The sequence below is a fragment of the Silene latifolia genome, chromosome 4 (assembly GCF_048544455.1).
Source record: "Silene latifolia isolate original U9 population chromosome 4, ASM4854445v1, whole genome shotgun sequence".
Classification (NCBI taxonomy): Eukaryota; Viridiplantae; Streptophyta; class Magnoliopsida; order Caryophyllales; family Caryophyllaceae; genus Silene; species Silene latifolia.
In genome coordinates, this window is record NC_133529.1 from 37,403,746 (window position 1) to 37,414,202 (window position 10,457).

The following is a 10,457-nucleotide window of genomic DNA, read 5'->3' on the forward strand; positions in this document are numbered from 1 at the left end:
TGAACTCCTTCTCACTTCGATGTGGTCTTGCACTAGAATATGTTAATCGACTATTAATTTCTATTATCACCTATTTAACTATATTTTGAGTCTTCTAATTTATTTTTGTCAGTTTTAATTTATTTTCCAAACTTCTTTTATTTCCTTTCCTTTTATTTCTTATTTCTATTTCTTTCCAAGTTTCTTTTTATTTCCTTATTTTTTTATTTTCTTTTCCAATTTCCTAATTCGATTAATTTCCTTATTTCAATTTATTTTATTTCTTTTCAAATCAATTATTTTGGCATTTATATGATGTACATCTGTCACGTATATCTTGTATTGTATTTTATTTCTTAATCCTTTTGCTTGATTGTTTCACATGTAATCAATCTAACTTTCAACTTTGACCCATCTAAGTGCTAAGTACGTGTTCACCGATATAGTCTAATTTCATATGCTAGGATTAATCTATGTTTGTTGCATTGCATGCATATAATCGACAACATATCAAATATGAATAATTTCCCTAATCATTAGTAGTGGCCGATATCGAGGCGGGTGGGATTAGGTGTTCAGTAAAAGGACTTCCTAATACGTACCCTCACCCCTTACTCCAGATCTCTGTGAACATCCGTGTTCATTGGCATCCACGAGAGTCATTCTAGACATAGAATGCTAAGGGTAACGAGTTCTTAGTGTTCATGTCACTACTTTGTGTCTTGACATGGCACGAGGTATTCGAACGGTTCCAATTTCCCATAAAAATTGGTGACGACTCCCAAATGCACGCTTATTCAAGCGCCTTCCGCGCGCGCCGCGGTGTGGCCCATGTCCACAGTTTGGCGACTCCGCTGGGGATGTGTGGACGCGGGCCCACGAGGGGTCGCTCGGGAAAACGAGCAAGCTTTGCATTTGTGGAGTCGCCACCAATTTATTGTGCAAAATTGGAAACCGTTCGAATACCTAATGCCATGTCAAGACACAAAGTAGTGACATGAACACCAAGAACTCGTTACCCTTAGCATTCTATGTCTAGAATGACTCTCGTGGATGCCAATGAACACGGATGTTCGTGGAGATCTGGAGTAAGGGGTGAGGGTACGTATTAGGAAGCTCTTTTGATCGAACACCTAATCCCACCCGCCTCGATAGCGGCCTCTTCTAATGATTAGGGAAGTTTTTCATACTCGATATGTTGTCGATTATATGCATGCAATGCAACATCCAATAAATTAATCCTAACATGTGAGAATTAACTAAGTCGGTAGACACGTAATTTAACATGCATTAATGTCGAGGTAGAAATTTAGGTTGATTGCATGTGAGAGCATACAAACAATATGATAAAGAAATAAATACAATAATTGAAAATTGCAATAATTACAACGGGTTAATTGATTTACGTCGAAAATACACTTAAAACGAATGATTTGAGAAAAGAAAAGAGAAACTAAATTAACGAACAGATTATTAGGTGATAATACGAGTAATAGTTAATTAATACGTAAGCTAATAACTAAGTCAAAGCAACAACGGAAGTTCAGGGGCAGAATTCAACCCGGAACAGGCGCAACAGTGCTGCGTCCTTTGGAAGAGGCACAATGCTCACTGCGTCTGTTAATGTTCATTGGTGAATTTAATGCTTGATTATCGATATTTGACTCAGATAGAAGTGGTTTAACATATTATTTACATGTGAATTTGTCATAAAAACAATAAAAGACGGGATAAAACTAATTAGAACGAATTAATTACAAGATTAATTACGAGGATTAATAATGAATTAAATTAAAAAAGTTATTATTGACGAACTAATGATGGTGATGATAAATAACATATGAAAATATACAAAGGTGAATTTCAGAGACTTGATATTGATGAACCGAATCTCTAAAAATCCGAATTGATTTTAATGACGAAAACCCGCAAATATTAATTATAAGGGATTTAAGTCGGGAATTTAATGATGATAAATTATTAATGATTTATATGTTAAAATTATTATGTTAAAATTATCGTGTTAATGAAAAAGAACAAACAAAGACAAAGCAAAGAATAAACGAACGAACAAAAGACGAAGGAAGAAGAAGGAAAGCAGGAACTGCGGCAGCGTCAGGAAGAGGCACAGCACTTGCTGCGTTCCTTCTCGACATCTGTCTCCCGTTAACCAGTTAAAAAGGGTTTGAATAAAGGTTTTGTAAATCGGTTTTGAATATATTTTCGACGTAAACCTTACAATAATGATTACAAAAACAAAGTACAATAATAAAAGATGGGATTTAGACCCTCAGACTTACATGATTGACGAAACGAGATTAACTAAGTTAACGTTTAGTGACGCTCGACTCGAATGTACGAAGAAAGTGCCCTCTAAGAGGAAAACGAACAAAATTGATTAAGTTGATTGATGTGGAGTTGGTCAAATTGGTCGGTCATGCAAAACGAGGCTGGTACTCAGAAAGATCCGAGCTTACGTGGTCGAAAGTTCAAGCACGTAGACGCCAAAAAGCAAGAGCGTGGTCTTAGAATGCAAAGGGAGAAGAGAAGGGCGGACACTCGTGTGAGAAATATGAGGAACAAAGGTCCCTAGTTATACTAATCACACGAAGGAATTATGGTTTCGGTGAAACTTTGGAAGTAAATCTCGAAAAGATCTTAAAATACGCAGAAAGGAGCTGGGGAAGAGGCACAGCAGCCACTGCGTCCCTTGGAAGAGGCGCAACACCTGCCGCGTCCTTTCCCCAAGTGTTTCCTCCTGCGGAAGAAAGATTTTCGCGTTTCTATTATGGAATTGCGGTTTGATCTTGATTTCCTTAGTATTTATAAAATAATTTCGGGATATAATTTACCAAAGATTAAAAGATTGAAAATATGGAATAGAAATATCCGGAACATTCCAGAATATTCTGACTCGGCATTTTAAACGGTTATTAGAAAATGAAGACGGTTTTTGACCCGGACTCCAAATGTACTCTAATTACTGTCAAAACGACAGTAATGGCGCGTAAATGACGACCAAGGGGTTGACACAAGTGTTTGAGCGATCACTTGATGATAAACTTACGAACTGTCATAAATCGTTCTGTGTACCAAACATGCGGCCCAATCATCACCGGGTGGTTTGCGGGAGGTGCAGAAATGAGGTATCTACAGAGCCCCCACTTTGACTGAGGCTTGGACAAGGCGAAAGTCAAAGTATAGCCATCAGGTCAATCGAAGATTACAACCTGACGACTATGGCGACGCGAGGCGGCTCAAGGGGTCTGAGCCAAGGACATGTCGTCGGGAACATTTTAGAGTCTGTCGACTATCGGGGAGGGTCGTTTAATGTCCGTTAGACTACGTAAGGAGGCTCGCCAGCCATCAGAAGAGACCATACCTGAGATTCCTTGAGACTCCTTACTCTGTCAGACTCCAAGGGGAAACGAAACGTAATATTGAAGGATTGAAGGGGGCAGCAGGACGTCAGCAGGAACTGCTAGGAGAAATCCGCTTGGGTCAGTCTTCAAACAAATTTCGGCAAAACTCGAGATTGATGTTGAACTCCACGTGTTGAGAGGGACGATTGGCTATCCAGAACTCTCGCTGGGGGAACATAATTGAGGCTGATCTCCACGTCTTGAGAGGGATAATTGGTTGTCCGGAACTCTCGCTGGGGGAACATAACCGAGGCGTGTCAAAACACCTGTCAGAGGGTATTCGCTCATTGTGGCAAGCGAGGTCTTGATAAAGTACCACAACAGTTCGCAGTTTGCTCGAAAATACGGGTCCGGGCGAAGAATAAACATCAAATGGACCAAATATATGATATATGGTGTTGAGGAAGAGGCGCACCAAAGATGGGCCCACAAATAACGAACTTATAACGAATTTTTGAAAATTGACTTGGAGGGGAACGGAGGAAGAGGCGCAGTAAGGGCTGCGTCTCTTGGAAGATGCGCAACACCTGTTGCGTCCTTTCCTGGATGTGTCCCTATTTGAGTAAAAACTTGATAAAAATCGTGTTTTATTAATAATTTTCGAAACATAAATCCTTCAAAACTCTCTCAAATTCCAACGATTTCTCGCCAAAATTTGATCCAAATCCTGCATTTGCCATGACTAATCGAGGTATGCGTATTATTTTTGCATTAATCTTCCGCATTTGAACAATTTGGACCGATAAATTAGGGATTCCAACCCTAAAAATGTCGAAAATTTGGGGCTTTTCCCCCAAACGATTTTTCCTTATAAAATTGACTTTGTAAATGGATAATTGGAAGTATAAGGATCATAACCAAGTGTTCATTTCGAATTTTCATTGAGTTATGAGCGTTTGAGTGAAATTATGACGGTCTCACAGCTGAACCGTAAATTGCTTCGAAAATAGCCTTAGGATTGCCCATTTGTGATGAAACTTGATATTTGGAATCCTTGTATGATGGGTAAACTTCCTACCATCTCGGAATTTTGATTTGTGACGGTTTTTTCAGGACACTTTTCTAGGGCATAATCACCGTTATAACGAAATGTTGTCGAAATTCCGACTCGAACCCATGACTAGGCTTCAATTTAGACTTGACTTGACCCATACTACCACATGAGCGGTCGGGTTTTTGGGAAAATGGCCAAAGATGGCGAGAAAAGAGCGATTTTGGAGCTTTGAAGGCTCGAAAATCTCCTAACTAAGGCTTGTCGTCTATTGACGTGGCCTAAATTACCCTACTCTTGCAGGTGACGAGGCTTCTACGTCAGGGAGAGGTCCCATGGACGTGGACACTATTCTTGACCCTTCTCGTATGCTCGAGGAGGCGTTAGAGCAGGCTTTTGCTGCTGCAGTGGCAGCTGCTGAGGACGAGGTCGTCGAGGAGGAGGCTGTTGAGGAGGAGGTCCCGAGGCGGGCCAATGTTGGACGAGGTGGTCGCCAGCTGAGGGGAGCACCAGAGTGGGCTGAGAGATGGGATAGCCGACATCTTATCTGGGCGGCGGAGAGTCACTTGTCCTACAGGACGGTGAAGAGCTTGGTAAATTGAATTCATCATTCTTTCATTCACCTTCTTTTATTTTCATTTGCTATCCCTTTCCTCTTTCATTCGAGCTAAAGATAGCTTTTGCTTTGAATCAAAATAGGAGGCCAGGAACATCAGGTCTTTCTCGGGTTACACTACGATGATGGAGGCTTACGGCAGGCTGTCAGCGGAGGAGCAGACCATCATCGAGTTGGGAGCATTTGGGGCCTTGGTACGAGCGTGGAGGGAGATCAAGGGGAGGAAGATTCGGGCTAACCTTTACCTGATTCGAGCCTTCCTTGATCGGTTTTGGGACACGACCTCGACCTTTCACATGCCTTTCGGCGAGGTTGGGGTCACGTTGGAGGATTACGGCATGATTTCTGGCTTGCCGTGCGGGACTGAGGCTGTGGTGTGGCCGGAGACCGCCATCAGAGTGAACTCGGGCTGAGGCTAGGAGTTTGATCGGTTGGAACCTGGCGGCGAACGCTGCTACGGTTCCCGGGTTGGTGCTGAGTTCCTACGTCCGGGATTACTTTGCTGGGAAGATCCCGACGATGGTGGTGATCGATGGGAGGGAGACGACTCCTCCTCCCTGTACTGTGGAGCAGAGAGCTCGTTGGTTGCTCTGGTGGTTTTTGTCTTCGCTCTACCTCGGAGACAAGGGAGAGAGGCTGTCGACGAAGCTTCTTCCCTTCCTTTCTGACCTGAGTGGCCTAGGTAGTTGGGACTAGGTCACTGCTGGCTTTGCGGTCCTCATTCACTACATGAGGGCCATGGTTCGTCCCGAGCTGGTGGAGAAGGGGACTTCTCCTGATACTGTTGGCCCTGGACTGCTGTTGGAGGTATGAACCTTCATCTTGTATCGTGAAAGATCATTTCTCTTCCTTGTCGAATAGCGAAAGATCATCATTGATTATCTTGTTTTGCAGGAATGAGTGTACTCCTACTTTCCGGGCTTCGCGCCCAAGAGGATAGAGCCGGGGGCGAGAGCTTATCCCGTTGTGAGGGATTGGGTGATGTGTCGGAAGAAGAGCCAGCGTTCTTCTTACGACGTCTGTCGACGGGGCGTGAACGCCCTGCAGCTGGGGGGCGTGATTATCCTCGACTCACCTTTCTTCGTTTGCTTTCTCATTGCTTTCTTTTAGAACTGATCATAACCTCTCGTTTGCTTATCTTAGTGGGTGCCCAGACCTTGGGCGGACTATACTGGCGTCCCTCCTTTTGTGGCTGAGGTCCTTCGACCCAGGAGCTCGAGGCGGTTGCTGTTGAGGACATCGATGGGTCCCGTGTGGTACTTGGGTGAGCGTTTGACTCGCCAGTGCTCTCGAGATGCCTTCACGGTCCCCCTCGGCCCTCCTCGGACGATGTTCAGGGAGCCTTCTGATGCTGAGAAGGAGGCTGACTTGGCAGACGTCGGTAGTGACGCTCTCCTTCTTTCTGGCGAGGACTACTCGGCGTTCCTCTACCGGAGGTTGGCGTACTGGCCGGTCGTGGTAAGTACTTCACTTTTCTTTCGATTGGTTTGAAAACATGATGAATGATCATCGATTAATGGAAACCATTTGAAATTTGCAGGAGGTTGAGGCGGCGGGCGTCGAGCCCTCAGTGTACCCCGAGACCCTCGAGTACACTGACGCGGCGGGGATGACGACGGTCTCCGAGCTTCGCGACTTTGGCGAGGCGGTGACAGATGCTGGCGTGGACGATTGGCAGCATCTGATTTGGAGGGTAAGTTCTCCAACTTAAATTCGCTTTTGTATAAGAATACATTTGTTTAACTTTGTCAAATCATTGAGAATCCTTGTTTATTGAAATGCAAGTAGCGCCATCTCGGTTCGTAGCTTTGTGGAGGGTAGCCAACCGGCTATGGGCTACTGCCGTCGAGGCACTTGCTGGCGGTCGAGGACGTCAGGTATGAACCTTCCGTTTACTTCATTTTCTAACTTTCTTTATGTTTAAAATGATTGACATGAGCCAATTGTTGTCACTTGCAGAGGGAGCGTGACTTAGAGAGAGAGCTAGCGCAGTCCCGAGAGGGGACATCTCGCCTGCTGAGGGAGCTAGAGGTCTGGACGCCGAGATCGCTGCTCTCGAGGAGAGAGTTACCGAGTTGGGTGGCGACCAGCAGTAGTTCGCTTGTTTTCCTGTTGTTTTTGTTGTTGGTTGTACTGCATACACTTTTGTACATTTTTAGGACCTTTATTTTGGGCTTTTGGACTTTGTTTCGGGCAAGAGCCCCCAGTTTGGTGTACATATTTCTTTTTGGTTGTATATATGACAGCCTGAGTGCCTTTGCTGTTGGGTTGTCTTGTTTGTACCTGCAGGTTAGCTTTGAACAGGTTTGGTAGATGACGGTTTATGCCGTCATACTGCCGATATTTACATAGAAATTGCACATAAAACACATATTTGTACACATGGCCTAAATTAGCGCAAGACAAAGACTCGAAAAAATGCAAAAAATTTGCCGAACATGACCGGACAGTAGGGAGGGCTACCCCTTAAAAAAAATGAAAATGAAAACATATAAGTTTGAAATGTGATATGAAACGGGAGTGAAATGATTCCCCAAAAAGAAAAATTAAAAATTAATGGATAAGTTTGAAAAATTAATAATTAAATTGGTGAAATGATTCCCCAAAAAAGAAAATTAAAAAGAAATGGATAAGTTTGAAAAATAAATAATTAAATTGGTGAAATGATTCCCCAAAAAAAGAAAATTTAAAAGAAATGGATAAGTGTGCTGAATTGACGAAAATGCCGATCTCGCCTAGAAATACGTGCCCGTGGAATTAGGAAACTCGAAATACGGTAATTGGACGGAGTTCTCAAAAATAATAACCCATACGAATAGGAAATTATGCTTTAAGGAATTAGGAAAGATCCTGAAAGATCATAGATCCATATTAGACTCTCTAATAAAAATTAAATTATCTCATAATTTATCATTTAGGTGATCTATGTAACATGCATGCAAATATAAAAGCATAAAAATGAAAGTTTAAGGAAAAACAATTTCCTTACATTGATTTTATGGTAATAAGGGCACAAACTAGATCACCTTTCTAGTTTGATCTTGAGCTTATAATAAATGGATGATCCTCCTAACTAATCTTCAAAGAGAAGATCTCCTTCAAGATGCACCCAAGAACTTAACCCAAAACTAACAAGTATTTAACTAGAAACTTGTTAAAATTATACCCTTGATATTATTTGTAATATTACTAACACTTCTTAGTAATAAAATTGATTACTAACTTCTTAGTAAAGATGGGTAAATATTTTTTAGAGAGATAGACTAAATATTTGTTCACATGCAAAAGTGAAGAGAGCTAATGTAACAAAATGAACAAACTTAGTCTATATGGAGGGAAAGGGGCCGGGTAGGTGAGGGTGAGGTAGAGTGTTCAAATTGTCTTATATTATTTAATCTTACATCACATGCAAAATCTATAATAAGATAACTTATGGAAGTATATAAAGTAAGGTGAAATGATTATGTTCCTAATCATCCACTACTCTATTTTACACGGTCCACTTGCCCATTTACGGGTCCATATTGGTTCTTATATTTGTCGCACAAATACGTGTAATTTTATTTTAAACATCGTTTCATGTTTAAATACTTCCATAATTAATTCGTCCAAATCACTCCGTAAATATACGTGTACCACTACACATATTATTTACGTACTAATATTAATCACATTAATCAATTAGTACAATTTTAGTGAATTAACAATTAATTAAATAAAACCCATCTCCCAAAATTTATTATTCAATTATCGCATAATTAAATAATAACTGCCGTGCCTCGAGTTCGCAACTCGAAATCTCTCTAAAATAATCGACTAACCTTTTAGTCTACAAATGAAGGGACTAAATAAATTGTATCTCATACAATTAATTAGTTGTCAATTGGGGTTCGTTCCTTTAGGTGTGACCGAAAGGGGTCAGTTGATCACCGCCGTCTCACGACAATAACGTCAAACTCTACTCAGCCAACCGTTATCGATTTACGTTAATCAACTGACGAGGATCAAATAATTAAATATCTGATGATATTCCATTAATGAGATTTATTATGTAAACGCACTATTGTGGAGGACACTAACTCCAACAGATCCAACGCGGAAAATCACGGAAATACAATTGAGGAAGAGGCGCAGCATGAGCTGCGTCCCTTTGAAGAGGCGCAGCAGGTGCTGCGCCCTTTCCCTAGTGTGTCCGTCCTGACAGATTTTAGGAAACAGCTTTTAGTATAAATATAGACGTCGATGGAGGTTTTATTCACATAATTCTTCCGTCTTTCTTCCGTCTATTACATAAAAACTCTCTAATTAATCATACATCATGAATACTTTAGAAATCCGTCTCAAAGAATGGACCATTGAATTTTCAAATGTGGAGAAACACGATATGTGTGCCTACAACTTTGGATCGATTTTGAGCTTGAAGCTAATTAAGGTCGTCAAACCGTTCTTGGATGCTTGTCTTGAGTATTGGGACTCAAACTTCCACGTGTTTGCCTTCCCTGAAGGTGATATCTGTCCATTTCCTGAAGAAATTGCTGCAATTAGTGGTTGGGACCCAGAACATATGCCTGCTATACCCTCTACTTCTCAAGGATATAAGAATAAATTTAGGGATTTACTTGGATTGACAAGAACTGAGGTTGATCGTCTTGTGACCTCAAAAGGAGTCCGAATGCTTGATTTTATTGATCGATTCATAAATAGGGCAAACCCTTCTATCTCCTATGTGGCGAGGCGTAGGGCATTTGGGTTTTGCCTATTGCATGGTTATGTCCTTCAAGGGCATGTTGATGAGGATATGAGAGGTGATCCTCGCTATTTGAGCCTAGTTGAGCAGATGGAGCTGCGAAGGAGCCCAACTTACCTATGTTTAGGAGAGATCCTATTGGGGTTAGATAATAGGAAAGCCAACCGCGACCTTCCTTATTCAGGAAGTCCCATCATCTTGCAGGTAAAAGAATACGACTTTTTTTCTTTCTTTTTTTTTTGTTTTTTTTTTTTCGTTTTTTTTTCTTTTTCGTTTTGGATACTAATACCTGCTTTGGTAGGTTTGGCTTATGGAGCGTCTGCGATTGATCGAGCCCCCAGTTAATGTTCCTGCTTATCATGCTCGCTCAATTACAATGAGGAGCAGGCTTTATATGGTGGATTTTACTAGGGTTTGCAACTACTGGGAGAATAAGTTAAAGAACAAGGATGGACCCCTGATTAGATGGATTGTACCCTGGTGGCATCTTAAGTCTGTTACTGGAGTATCGTCTCTGGACCCTACCCGATCGGTGCGCATTCCTGGCTTGGAATTCATGATATGCATCTTCCCTAAGAGGCTGATGAGGCAGGTTGGATTGAAGCAGACGATTCCGAGGCTTGACATTGTTCCTCAGACTGCCATGGCGCTTACTACTGAGAGCCGAATAGAGTGGGCCATCAAATGGGCTCAAAGAAACAT